Source organism: Podarcis gaigeae (genome assembly GCF_964106915.1).
Source record: "Podarcis gaigeae genome assembly, chromosome: 13".
Classification (NCBI taxonomy): domain Eukaryota; kingdom Metazoa; phylum Chordata; class Lepidosauria; order Squamata; family Lacertidae; genus Podarcis; species Podarcis gaigeae.
Window position 1 is genome coordinate 18,623,826 of NC_139689.1, and position 15,094 is coordinate 18,638,919.

General features: G+C 42.0%; 1 protein-coding gene across 4 annotated transcripts in view; it reads right to left on the reverse strand.

Moving 5' to 3' along the window:
- Positions 1 to 13,730, reverse strand: part of LOC310829366 (netrin-1-like) — a 40,998-nt gene extending 27,268 nt beyond the window's left edge. The window contains exons 1-3 of one of the 4 annotated variants that reach the window (XM_083707721.1): positions 12,039 to 12,965; positions 10,919 to 11,008; positions 7,444 to 7,680 (exon numbers count right to left, since the gene is read on the reverse strand). The gene's annotated coding sequence lies outside the window, so the exon portion shown is untranslated. Of the gene's footprint in view, positions 1 to 7,443; positions 8,097 to 10,918; positions 11,009 to 12,038; positions 12,966 to 13,580 lie in introns of those variants that run through there. The other 3 variants (XM_083707718.1, XM_083707719.1, XM_083707722.1) reach the window with 3 other exon arrangements.
- Between the last annotated feature and the right edge of the window lie 1,364 nt (positions 13,731 to 15,094).

A 15,094-nucleotide genomic window follows, 5' to 3' on the forward strand; every position in this document is an offset into this window, starting at 1 on the left:
GCTATCCCACGGAGTTTCTGAATTACAACATGCTTTAGATTGGAATATCTGCACTTTACTTGACTTTCCTGGATTACAAAATGTTTCTCTGTCATTCCCAGAGCATGAGTCTCCCTGCAGAGTGCTTCTCTCAATAAAGGCTTGCATTTGCATTATATTCAGATCATATTGCAGCTGCTACTCTAAATGAACAAAGTATTTTATTAAAAAGAGGATTGCGGCTAGTCCAGTGTGAACCTCCCCAAAAACAATAAAATTGTTTTCTGGAAGAGTAGCCACGTTCAGTCTGTTGCAGTAAAAACAACAAAGAGTCTTGTGGTGAACAGATTTATTATGGCAAAAGTTTTCATGAACCAGAATCCACTTCCTCAGATAACACTGAAATATAATCCTCAACACTTCAGACATTAGCATAAAGGCACAGTTAGATGATCTTGTGTCAAAGCAAGGGTCACCCCATGCTTCCCCTATTACTTTCCTCATTGCAAAAAGTCTGAACTTTGGGGAAAATAGAAGCATTCTAAATCAAGTGTCTCCTGCCAGAAATGAGGGAATGTTTGTTGGTTTGTTTGTTTGATGTATTTATATTCCACATTTCCCCCAAGTTGGGATTCACTTCTACATGTGTAAACTCCATTTCAGACTAAACATGTCATAACCATGGGAATTCAGTGAATGCCTGGGGCTGGAACGGGACTCCTTATTGGCATAATTAAAAATGGAAAGCATAATGCTGGTGCTCAACAAAAAAGGTTTAAAGACTCCCCCAAGGCAAACCTTTAAAAATGTAGTATAAACACCCACAATTGGGAAACACTGGCCTGCGAGCGCTCTGTCTGGAGAACAGCCTTTACCAAAGATGTCATGGACTTTGAAGATGCTTGAACTCAGGACGAAAGGGAGAAACGTGCTAAGAGGAAGGTACGCTTGGCAAATCCACACCGTGATCAACTCCCATCCAGAAACCTATGTCCCCATTGTGGAAGGACGTGTGGATCCAGAATTGGCCTCCACTGTCACTTACGGACTCACTGTTAAGACCGTGTTCATGGAAGACAATCTTACTTGGCCACAAGTGGTCGCCAAAGAAGAAGAAGAAATTGTATCATGAGCAGAGAAATACCAGGGCAGCTATAATTTTAGGTTAATTCATCCAAGGCAAACAAGAGAGATTGGGGGGGGGGGCATCTGTTCTCATTCTATTCTTTTTCTTTTTATCTTTGAACCTTTGACTCAGCAGATTTGTGGAAAACCACAGCTTGGCTTGAGAACATGTTCAAGATTTAGAAATGCCAACTGCCAGACGTTGTGGCAGATGTATTTCAGGAAAGGGACAGTGTGAAAACCTTTGATGTGTGTTACATCTCAAAAATAAATCATTGTGCCCTTTTCTTGCTATTTGGGGTCCAGGTTGAAGAGACGGGGGAGAGGCAATTTTTTTCTTTTTATTATCCAAGAAATGAAGATGTTACTCTGACAATAATGATTTCAAAGGTAACCTAGGCTGCAATATAATGCCCATCTACTTGAGAGTAAGCCCTACTGAACTCATAGGAACGTACATCTATCTGTACAGTGGTACCTCGGGTTAAGTACTTAATTTCATTCCGGAGGTCCGTACTTAACCTGAAACTGTTCTTAACCTGAAGCACCACTTTAGCTAATGGGGCCTCCCGCTGTTGCCGTGCCGCTACCACACAATTTCTGTTCTCATCCTGAAGCAAAGTTCTTAACCTGAGGTATTATTTCTGGGTTAGCGGAGTCTGTAACCTGAAGCATATGTAACCTGAATCATATGTAACCCGAGGTACCACTGTATAGGGTTGCACTGTAAAATATGGATTCCGTATTAGAGCCAGAGGAAGTGATAATGAAGTCTCATATGGTGAACTGAAGACTAGGAAAATGAGAAGCTCAGAGAAACTGAAACTGACAGATTCCCCCCTCATCACTACATAACTAACTTCACGGGGCACAAAAGAATTTACTTCCAGTAAAGCATAAGTAAAATTTTTCCGTTAATCAATTTCCAACTGAAAAACAAAAGGTCTGAAAATGGGGGAGGAAGCATTGCTAAAACGACACATTAAAAACCCCACCAAGGGCTCATCTTTTGCAGCACTTTCTAGGCAGAGAGCCATGCCTTAAAGTGCCATGTCTGAGCACCATTTTTGCCTCAGAGTTTTGCCTGCGAACTCCTGCTCTTTGACGTTCAATCGGAACAAACATCAATTTGGGTTTTCAGTGGTAAAGAGCAGGTTTTCACGGGGAAAGCACAAGGGCAAAAAGAAAATCGCTCGGACATGGCACTTTAAAGCGTATACCTGTGCCAAGAAACACAGTACAAAACAAAGTCTGTATGAGCCCTAAAGGTAAACAGAACACACTGCACCATTTAAAAAACATAAAAACGTTGTACTCCAGCTATGTTTGTTTTTTTCCTAAAAAGATGGCTCCACTACTGTTCGTCTCTAAATGTGAACTGAGTTGGATTTCTCCCTCTGCTCTGAGTAAAACTTTATTGGAAGCAACACAGAATGTTGTGTAGATGGGAGGCTGCACAAAAATTTCATGCATAAGCAACAGCACCAATCCCACACCAGTGGATACCCGCCTTCTTCTTCCAGACTATCTTTATTTTGGGGTAGAGACTTCAATCGCGTAACTGGCAAATTCAGGATGCGCAATCCAAGCTGATTTATGCTGCTTGTTGGGGGAAAAGAATAAACACTTCTCCAAAAGACTGGGCATTTGGATGGGGAAAATGAACTGGAAAGTGTGGGGTGACACTTGCTTTAATTCAAAGGCAGATAAGAGTGGGTGCTCATTAAATAGCCAACGCCGTCTAATTTGCCTGCAAACGCATCAGGACAAACGCTTTACAAAACGGGTAATCTGGAAGCACCCTAACTCTCTGCTCTAGTAAGAGCGTGCAGGATTAGACTCCTTCAGTGCAGCGAGATACAGTACCTCTCTCTCCACTGAACAATAAATATTGTGATTGAGAGAGTTCTGTATTGTTGTTATAATGCAATTATTTTCAGTGTTACATTTCCGTGGTAATAGAAATGATGGATGATCGAAAGATCCCGGTAGCAGAGAGAACAATCGGAATGTTTCAAATAGGTTTCCCCCCCACCCCCTCTTCCCAGACTCTCTGGCTACGTTTCGGGTTTTGTAGCTCTTCAATCTCTGCCTTTGGCTGGCAATCTCTGCTGTTCTTGCATGCTGATTTGTTCCTCTAAATAATGGAAGGCCCGTTCTAGTGAAGTGTTGCACCTGTGACTAATTCTGAGAAAGAGCATGCTACGTAAGTACTGTCAAGGCCTTGGACCACATTCAAGGAGAGCACCTCATTTCCCAAGAGTTTGCTAGTTGTAGAAAATATTTCTATATTTTATACAAATTTCTAGTTGTATAAAATATTATTGGCAGTAATATTTCAAAATTCACTAACTGAGCAACGGGTCAAATTATTAGTGATTATAATGTTAATATAGGCCAGTATTCAATCAGGTTTCACTGAAGGGAGACCCACTGAAATGAATGGATCTAACTTGGCCATGTTTATTAATTTCAGTGGGTCTACTCTGAGTAAGACTTAGTTGAATGGCATCCAAAATTGGCAACAATTGTTAAAAATGAAGCGGCAGCAGTGGCAAATGTTTTCTCTTCCTTCTGTCCTGGGATTGAGTTCCAGCTTTTATCCTGAAACCAGAGAGCCAGAACCCATCAAAAGCGGAGTCTCTGCTGAAATCCTATGCACAATTAACTTGGGAGCAAGCCCAGCTGAATATGGTGGGGCATACATCTGAGTAATCTTGCATACGCTTGCCCTGTAAATCTCCCTTCTCTCTGAAATCCATAAGTCTTTTAAAAAAAAATCACTTTGTCTGGACTGTGCCCAGAATTTGTGAGTTTTCATCAGTGGTTTGCTTTGGATAATCTTTAAAGTATAATAATGTGTTTTTGTAGGGCAGGATAACATTTGTGGTCCCTCCACCTTACAAATTTTTAGAAAGATTCATGAGGTTGAGCATGCTATAAAATATACAAAACAGGATCAGAAATATACTCTGGAAGATTACCGGTAGTCATTTAGTTAAAAAACAGCAACCCTTCTTCCCCATCTGAAATGGATGGGTTTTAAATCCATGACAGATTATCCACTCGCTAAGCCTTTTAGGGAGAAGGGTTTTAAAAGAAAAACATACAAAATAAATCTCGAATCTACTGCCTACTGCTTTGCAATGCTGAGAAACTGAGAAAACACAGTTCCTTTTATTGTCGGGTGGTTAGGTAAAACTTGGCAGGAGACAGGAATAGCTGAAGACGGCAATCTGAAATATACCTTCTGAGAAACAAATCTCATGGAAATTCATGTGACGTTTACAGGTAAATATGTTTAGAGCTGGGGTGGAAATAACAACCTTTCCTGAATATGTATGTAAATAAGGAAGTCAGGCGGCAGACCAATATGTCTGAAGGCTTGATTTCCTTTTATTAACTTTTGTAGGGAGGAGAAAACCCATGAACAACACAAACCCTCGCCACGGCTTTTTCGGCACTTAAGAGCATGATTTTGGTATCAACTGCACCCCTTACTGTCTAAAAGGCAAACAGAAATAAACACTGAAAATCAATTGCCATCCTCACACCTCAACTTTAAGTGTAAAAACACACACAAACAAGCAGACACAATGACTGACGATACAAGTTTCCTGTACTGTGGAGCAACAGATTTTCCATTGTTTATCTTCTACATACGCTGAATGAAATACATACAGTACAGTATAGAAGTTTACAGTTCTTGGGGCACAAAGAACATATATAATTCCACCTGCCACCAGGACCGTCTCTGTTCTCTCATACTTGTCCTTGGTCCTCGCAGCTTGAGGAGGATGGGGTTTATTCAATCAATTCCCCTTTGTAATCCGTTCTGCTTAGAGCATTATTCTCTCCTGCTGTACCAGTTTAAGAGGCACAGTTATTACCCTGGGATTGCTAAGCAGGCAAGAACATGCTGTTCCCATCCATAGGCCAAAAGAGCCACCAGCTACCATTCAAGCAAGAACAGCAGCAAGGGAAGAGGAGCATGGCTAGATCTGGGTCTAAATGCTCACCAAGGCACTTTCCTTGGCCTTGGTTAAACTGGTCTCTCCCTTCTACCTTTCCCCTCCTCTCCGCTCCTCTTGTGTGACTGCCTTGTCTTTTGTCGGATGGCAGGACCAGGCTTTCATTTCCCCCTTTTCTTTTCAATTGATGTAAGCTGCTTCGGAAGATGACAATTGCCTGACAAGCCGGTTAAAAGAAAAATACAGTAAATAAATTAAACTGCCTGCTTTCTCAGCGTGTCTAGTGGTTGGAGGGAATGTGCTGAATTTGTACCTTAATACTCCAGCAGATCCTTCAAATACCCTCTCTAAGAACTTTGCCTGCATTTGCTAAACCTTGAAACGCTGCAGATACCGGTAGTGCTGGGAAGGGAAGCTATATTTACGATCCAAAGAAAAAGAATACAAATCTCACATGAGCAGGACATGAGCATTTCTAAGCTGTAGGAAAATGCATGATTTGAAGGTTTCCAAAACAGTTTACTAGCGAATGCTGGCTGCCAGGCACCATGGAAATATTATCATTTTGCCTTTCATTTTCAGCTCCACTAGGATATTCCACCTAATATAATAAAAGTATATTTAATATTGGATGGGAATGTTGAAGTAAATCTTCAAATTCACCCCAAGAGCCCCTGAATTGTGTATACATCTCCTTAACTCTTGCTTCATGATATTATTATTATTAGCAACAGAAAGGTCATTTCTAGAATTGTTCCTAGAACTGGAAGAATTTCTTAACTGCGGCATTTAGGCTGAAATCTTGTAAACACTTGCTTGGGAATAAGTGCCACTGAACTTGGTAGGACTTACTCTAAGCATATATATATATATATATATATATATATATATATATATATAGTATAGGATTGCATTGGTAGTCTATCTGTCCTCTGTACCATTAAAAAAACACCAAGCCCACCTGATATCATACACACTATGTAAGTTGCTAAAGTGGAGTAGGAAATTTCACCCAGAATCGAATTGTACAAGTTATGAAGAAGAACCATTTCACAGCAATTCAATATCTGGTCAGCAAAGCAGTAATGTGGTGGTGTTTTAAAGCCATTTTAATTTAAATGAGGTGAAACTTTACAGTTTTAAAACATATTTTTTCCTCAGTGCATTTTCAACAAACACCATGTTAGTGAGGATCTAATGTCAGCAACAAGAAAACTTGCCTGCTCCAAGTTTGAATATGTTATGGCTGTGTAATGGATTTTCACCAAATTGTTAATGTACCGTAATCAAACTGAGTACAGATAGGTTAGATGAGATTCTTCTCCTCACCCTCAAAAATCGCAATGATTTCAAAACAAATTCTCTCCAAAGGCGCACAAAATGTATAGCGGAAGCTACTGCATATATAAGTTGCAACCCCTGCATAACATGTAACGACAAATATTTTTGTGTGTATTGAAGCAATATAGAATCCATTACACCGAAATTGGCTAGCTAACATCAACATAAAGCTGCCATAGCCAGAGCAATCGCTCATGCTAGCTGACTACTCAGCCCAGCTCCTGTTCATTTTGTGAGCTGCGGTGAATGTAATAAACTAACAAAACATTAAACGGAAGGTCATAATAATTTCAACATGTCACTTGGGACAACTCAATATTTCCCCGGGATTTCAGGAAGACGGAGGGACAAGAGATGGGATATTTGCAAGTTTTGAGATTCAAACACTTGGGAGAACTCCCCCCCCCCAAAAAAAAATACATTTCAGGAAACCTTAAAAAGCTCTCCTGGTTCTCCACAAAACTGTCACTGAGCCCAGGCATATAAACAACTAATGAGCCGCTAGCTACAACACCAGTCACATCTCCCGGCATCTATTACACATTTTATTACCAAAGGTCTGCTGTAACTATGGATAGATTTAGCGATTTAAGCTCCGGCACATTAGCTGTCTCGATCGCTTGGCTAATCTCTGACTAATTTTCCTTGCCTGCGTCAGCTGAGATATTACGGCTTCATTTGGATAATGCTGCAATATAAACACTGCAGGCTTCTGGTGCCACACATCTCGATCTCCAATAACCGTGTCCGCATTCTGTTGCATTTGGTAGCTGGGGTATTATCTACTGTACCTCCCATTATTCCACAAAACATCAGTAAGGCTGATATAATGCAGATAACATATCCACGCGAATGCTGCAGACTTTGCTGCCTTAAATATTTCTCTGATCGCATTTTTCGGGTTTGGCTGCGCATGCTGCTTGCGCTAGGATTTATCATGCATTAGGGAAAAGAATGCAGGGGGGGGGAACCCCTCAATTTGATACAATAACATAGTGACACAATACAGCGATGATAGCAAACCAACCTTTTTACCCCCCCGATTGCTTGTGTCTGGAGACCGCGTCCACCACTCTTCTCCACCGAGGTTCCTGGAATCTGATATCAGCTGGGCTGGAGTTTCTTAAAAATGAAACCTTCTTTGCTGGGAGTTTATGAGGAAGTTTGGCGAGTTTTACAAGCCCTTGGGTAAATGGCAGACGGTCGCCCCATGGAGTCAGATCGGATCCACTGATGGGGAAGGGGAAATAGAGCCTCCAATGATCTGTTGAAGCATTAATGAGCTATGCAAGCCTGGATGTTCAGGTTTCTCACCCAGGCCTGGAACCATGAGCCACTGGTGGTGAAAGAGCTTTCCAGAACTCTGGGGCTTTGATCTGTGGTTGCTACATTCCCTGATGGAACTGGACTGAGTGAGTGGGCTTCTGACAGTGATAAACAGTGTGTCAAGGGGGGGGAACGCCCCGAGAAGACAGATCCCCAAACACATGCGGACAGGTGGGCAGATGGCATAGAAGAGAGAGAGAGAGAATGAGAAAGGGGAGCATAAGGCAAATGGATCCATGCATTGCCACGAACCGTGAAATAAACCCAGGTTGGAGACATGTGAAAAAGTTGAGAGACAAAGAGAGTTATGCTCTCTTTCTCAGACAAACACATGACGGGATATGCACTGGTTGGAAATGAAGCCGTGTGGACACTCCAAACCTTTGGCAGGCACAAACAGTATCAAAAGCAGGATCGTATACGACCATCCCGATAGATCATGAGCGCAAACATCACAAATGTGTAATTAAAAAGGTCACCTGGGAGGGGCCTGATGGCTATGAGATGATGGCTATGGGAAGGGGGCATGGTGTAGCAACTCATCCAGCTTTTGATGGAGAATATGACTTTCCGCTCCCATCTCGCATGTCAGGAAAGAGAAACTGCATAAAATGAGGGGTTGCAGGGAGGAAGAGAGATGGCAATACTGTGCTGGCTCACCTGGGACAACGGGAACGAGGCCCGTTGAATTACTGCTGAATTACTGAATTACTGGGAACTACTGCTAAAGAAACATGCACAGGTTTGTGCTGTTGCATAGTTGCTAAGGATGTAAGAAGGAACCTTTTTCGTTCCACCCTGTTTTTGCCACATTCAGCACTGTTTCTCTGCCACAGCCATTTGCCTTCTACCCAAAACTACATTGCCTCACTCTCCGCTGCAGTGGAATTATTTGAAGTCCGGTTTTTATTAATTTGAGGTGTGTAAATCCAAATGACCATGTGCCATTTCAGAGGACGAGTGTACAGAGTAATGGGGTGGAGCTTCAAATTAGAAAAGGCACCGCCTTCAATCTGAAACTCCACCCCATCCTACATTTCCCTTCTCTGGCAAGGTACCTACCAACAGCCTCCAGGGTCATCTGGACTTACCTATATAAAATCATTTTTTAAAAAATCAAATTCATTATCTAAATGTACCCAGTGTTGCATAATCATAATAGGGTAAATCAGTATTTGGAACACAATGGTGGCAACTAAATAATTGCCTGTGGAGTTAATGAATTACCAAATATAAAACCCATTTTTTTAATGGGAACATTTACTTTCTAAGTAAGAAATGAGAGCAATTGCAATCTCTTAAATATTTTTCACACCGTTCAAGGGTACCATTGGTCTGAAATCTCAAAATAAATAAATAAAATGCAGTAGAGTCCAATATGAAGCTACATGAAAGCAAAACCAAAATATAGCACAAGTGAGAAAGACACACTTGCAAGCTTCAGTCAGCAGAATAATTGAGGTCTGAAACACAGTTTCAATCCCCCACTGCTCCAGCACTGATTAAAAAAACAGGACTGTCATAAATAGCTGTCGCAGCAGTCCATACAGAGACACACCAGTTCCATCCACCTATGCCCAATATGCTGAAAAAAGAAACCTGAAGCCCCGATCCCATGCATGTCCCTCTATAACAGCCTTTGCTGATCTGCTCTCCTGATGTTTTGGACTACAACTTCCATCAGCCCCAAGCAGCATGGCTGTGCTGGCTGACGCTGATTAGAGCTATAGTCTAAAACACATAGAGGGCACAGGCTGGTGCATCCCGTTTTGTTGCTTGAAGTGAAACCAGAAGGTACCATCACTCTGCTGATGCCACTGCTGTGTTGTGTGGCCTTGCCCTTGAAGCGGCAGTGGCAGTTTCTGGAGAGATCTCGCGGAAACTGCTACCGTTGCCGCTTCTCTGGCAGTGGTGGTGGTGGTGGTGGCGGCGGCAGGGCAGGTGGAGCCTCACTCCGCCTCATGAACAGGCCAGCCCTGGGTTGGCGAATGCTGCTCTAAAATATTTATCACTGACTTCAGTGGGATTTACTCAAATTAGGGTGCAGAGGATTACATTCATCCCTCAGATTCTACCTGACATTTAGAAGACATCTGAAGGCAGCCCTGTTTAGGGAAGTTTTTAATGTTTGAAGCTTTATTCTGTTTAATATTCTGTTGGGAGCTGCCCAGAGTGGCTGGGGAAACCCGGCCAGATGGGTGGGCTATAAATAATAAATTATTATTATTATTATTATTATTATTATTATTATTAGAGGTTTTCCTTCCATTTTGTATCCAAAGCAGATAGTTGTCATCAGGGATGCCTGAGGAATTATTGTACTGTACCTCCCAAGCTTTAATGAGTGGATCAGAAAATAGATATCCTTTGGATTTCCCACTTTCCCAAAGTTTATATTTGATTAAATATATGCGGAGTTTGCGAGAAAATCTATTTTGCAACATACATTTTCTGAGAAAACCTATTCAAGGATACAAATTTAGATTCATATTTAAATTGGGATTTTCATGCATCTTTTAAAAAATTCCAGATTAATGTGGAAATAACATGAAACGGATTTATGAATGAAAAGAGACACAGGTAGCACGGAACAAATATATTCAGAGATTTCAATCCCTAGTTGTCATATCCGAGAGAAATTGGTCCGGCTTTCCTTCTAGCAGCCAGCTTTCCTTCTAGCAACCACAGCAACAGGCAAGTGAAGTGGATAATTTCTGGCCAAGGTCAGTGCTGGAATACCTTGCTCTTCCATTTAGCAAGAATGTAGAAACCTGTCGCCATCCAGATTCTGTCGGACTCCAACTCCCAGCAGCCCCAGCCAGCATGGCCAGTGGTCAGGGATGAAGGGAGTTGTAGTCCAACGTCTGGAGGGCCACATACAATGCCTGTTCCAAAACATGACTTTATAATTGTTCTTTTTTGTTAAAAAGACTTGTATGAATTTCCTGTCAGCCTCCTTGACTACAGTATTTTTCAGCTGAAAGACAGGGTGTAAGTTATCTTAAATAAACAACACCTGCGGGGGTTTCACTTGTTCGTTTTAAATCCAGTTTGCCTTTTTTTATCTGACAATAATAGGGAAGATTAATCTTAAAGACTCCCAAAGCGAAATTTCCTTCCATCAAGTGGGAATGAGGGAGAAATGCTATTCAATTTCCATTTAAAGGTGAACTTACCTAATTCTCATGTTCCAAAACAATTCATGAACTGAAACAGCATCCTTCAACATTTAAACGCCTCCGGATTTTGCAACGCGGTTCTCCAGCCTACCCTAGGGCAAAGTGTGAAGATAAATACATATAAGTGAAAATAACATATACATATAAGTGAAAATAACATAGAAAAATGCTTTGCAATAATGTGCATATTAGGAGAAAAGCTTGTGAATTTTCACAAAGAGTATGTGTGTGTGTGATATGAGAATGTGGAGAACTAAATTTATTGTTGGAAAAATGAAAACCTGAAACTGACATTTTCCCACATTCCTAATACCAAGTGTCACTTTTGCTTATTAAATTGCTTACTAAAGTTATTAAACCCATCTTTTCAAATCCTTAAAAAAATCCTTAAAAAAGAAACTATATTGAGATGTTGGTAATACCCGTTTAATTATTTGGTTTCATTCAGTAAATTTAAAATTAAATAATCGGTTAAACATATCTAAGCACCTGATAGCACAAGATAATACTTTATAGCGGAGAAAGTAAATTTGCAACCAGAAAAAAGCAGGAATTAAAAAAAACACCACCTGAATAACAATGCAATATTAATCCTAAATGCACAAGAGAATAAGTCCCATAGGGGGAGGGGCTTATTTCAAAGAAAACATGTATAGGATTCTGCTGAAACATACTATCAATTAAATAGCTGTCAGATCAATTAAAACTAAACTAGAAAGGGAGAGCGAAATGGCACAGAGGCCTTTGCAAATACTAGAAAAACTCACAAATAAAATGCTAATGATTAATCAGTGCTTTTTTTCTGGGGGGACTCAGAGGTACGCATACCCCTAAACACTTTGTGAATCTACGTTTGGCCTTATTGAGGGGCAGTATTTCAAAATGAGTAGGAAAATGAGAGTACCCCTAAAGATTTTTTTAGAAAAAAAGCACTGCGATTAATAATTAGGTTTGGGCCCAAGAAGCTATGTAAGTTGTGCTTCTAATATTAATGCATAATTTGGGTTAATGGATTCAGTAGAAATAAATCCCAACATACAATGATCTTCAGATGTTTTCATGCCTGCAATGTACAATTTAAGATCAAATTCTAAAACTATGCCCTGGAGCCAAGTACAGTAATCTAGACTCACTGCATCGGGGTCGCCAACTTTCCAGCCGGCCTCTGCAGCTGTGCTTTTCACACAGTTGGTAAAGTTTATCCTGATGCTGAGAAAAAAGCTTCTTCTGCTGATTTCTGCAAATCAAACTGGCGTCAAGGGCGCAGGAGCAGGCCAGGCTGCTTCCCCCTCCATCAGTTGGCAACCCTGCTCACAGGGTTTTTTCTTGCTATTGCAGCCTGAGAGGTTTCCCCAGTTCCCAGATTGCTGCAGAAGCCCCCTTTCCTTACCCACCCTCACTACCCGTCCGATGGGCTCCTTTCGCCGCCCCCCTCAGCTGTCCCAAAGTCTTGAAAGTGAAATTGCTTGCTTGCCATTAATCTCCCTGTTGTTTTTACGAGGCTCTCCCGCCTCTCCTCCCCCGGGGTGCCCGTTAAGGATCAAAGGTTAATTAATGCAGAGCAGACCGTGACCGCAGTTATTCTGACCCCACAAGGCCAGGTGGTCCCAGAGCCCCGATATACAAGATGCGATGAAAGGGTGACACGGCCCAGGAATTTACAAGATGATGAGGCGTGGCGGGTTGGGTTGGGCAAAGTGAAGAGAGAGGAGACCTTTGGGGAACTGACCTCCTCAGGGTCAGCTGGGAATGGGGGGGTGGGATGAGGGGGGAGCATTATAATAAGGGGGCAGTCCGACACACATTTTGAACCAGGCCCATTTTAAATGCTAAACTATGGATTGGCGCTATGGGGATGAGCCTCAGGCTGCGTACACACGATATCCTCGAAGCACATTTGAAACACATTCCCCACCCCTTCAAAGAATTCTGGGCCCTGTAGGTTATTAAGGGTTTCTGGGAATTGTAACTGTGAAGGGTAAACTACAAGTTCCAGAATTCCTTGATAACAACACTTTGGAGGTCCCGAGCCTCAAGGAATTCAGATTGGTTTCAACTAGGGCCAGGGCCTTTTCAGCCCCTGGCCCCGACGTGGTGGAACACTCTGTCACAAGAGATTAGGGCCCTGCGGAACTTGACATCTTTCCACAGGGCCTGCAAGACAGAGCTGTTCTGCCTGGCCTTTGGTTTGGACTCGGTCTGACCCTTATGTTTCCCTCCCTTTATGGTCTTGATTTATCAGCTATTTTAAAATGAGGCTGCATTTTAAATTGCATTTTAACCTGTATTTTAAATTGGGTTTTTTCCCCTTTCTTTTTCTCTCCCCGCTTTCACCCCCATTGTGTTTTTACTGTGATTTTATTGGTGTTAGCCGCCCTGAGCCCGCCTCTGGCCGGGGAGGGCGGGGTATAAATAAATTATTATTATTATTATTAAGGGGAAAAGAATGTGCTCCGAAGGTTCTTTAAAGGTATAAGTGTGTACACAGCCTCAGGCAAGCTCCTTCCTCTCCTCCCCTTATGGGTTATGATTCCTTCCCTACTCCCCCAGTTTAAATAATCATTTACCATCACCGATCACTATCGGTGGGAAAACTGGTGTTGGCACTCGCCCTGTAAGCCAGGACTGCAAGCCGGGATACTGTACAAACTTAGCTTACAATTCAGACTTTTTAGCAGCCTTGGCAAGGGTTTTGAAGAGTGTTTGCTGCTCATGATGCCTTTTGCTCTGAGGAAGAAGGGCAAGATAGCTCCCAGAATGCTGGGAGTGGTTGCGTTTGCTACGGAGGCATTGGCAAAAACTATTTTAAATGGTAAACTGGCAGGTCTTATGCAGAGAATGGGGAAGAGTGGACAAGGTGTGATGGGGAGCAGGAAGGCGGTTGTTAAGTTGTGGATGAACATATCAGACGACACAGCATTTCTTCAAACAGCTCTTGTTTATCCACAGGCCAGAATAGAACTGAACTGAAGGGTTCAGCCAGCCTGCTTATATAGAGCTCCACTAGAACGCAACAGTAACCATTTTCTGTAACTATCCAATCACTGAACGTCACTTTCGATCCCTTATTTGCATATGTGGACCTGAACTATCTACAGTATCCCCCTGCTGGCCCAGGGTGAGAACTTCAACAGCGGTGGTCCCAGACAGACCAATGAAAGCAGCTTCCCATGACCCACAAGTGGAGATGGGGCTTAATATACAGGCGGCAACCATTTTGGGTGCATTCAATTGACGTACAACCACCAACACGTGTCCCTTTTGGACCCAGAAGAGGGCAGCATGGGGGTGTAACAGGGGCAGAACGTAACGGGGCTGGGCGGGCTGAGCTTATGCACACTACCAAGGTGCGCAGGGGCCAGGAATGGAACCTGGCGCAAAATGGTTATCGTCTGTATTAAAACTGCAGTCAAATGTGCAAATGTGTGTGCACATGCTAACCACTATTTCACACTAGCTCCCAATATGCCTGGCAGTCATCTGCAGGATTATCTAACAGTGATTTCATAGATTCTGCATTTTATTTTATTTTAATCTTCCTGCTGTTGTTTTTTTAAAAAAATGTTTTTAATTTTATTTCATTATGAAAAAATGCTATTGGGGGGCAGAGAAAGTGATTGTGGCAAACCCACTGGCCATGGTACCCCTGAATGAGTAAGTTGAATGAACTCCTTCATGAAAAACAATGAACAGGTAGACAATCACAATTGGCTTTGTTTTCAATTTTTTTTAAAAAAAACCCTGCATAATATTATGCTGAATCCAACAGAAACCGCTCTTCCAAATTTACTGAATTACTCTTTGCCCCCTCAGAAAAGAGATGCTGATTGCATCAGCTGTTTATTTGCAGTAACAGCATAGATCAAGTGAGTTTAATATACATTATTTACATGTGCTCCATGATTGCTTCTTTTTCTGGGCAGAGGTTACGGACCATATTAATTTGGTATCAAGTACTCGCTTTAAGCTTTAATTATACCCATTTAATTGTGAAATATATTCCAGTGTTGTGAGAGTCGACTGATGGACAACGTAAGTGGTTTCTGAGAGCCCTCACAACCGCGAAGAGACTGATCCTAGAACACTGGAAAGACAAATCCTCACCAACAGATGGGCAACAAACTGAGGACCTGACTATATATGGCCTGTATTTGAGGGTGCAGCATATCAGAG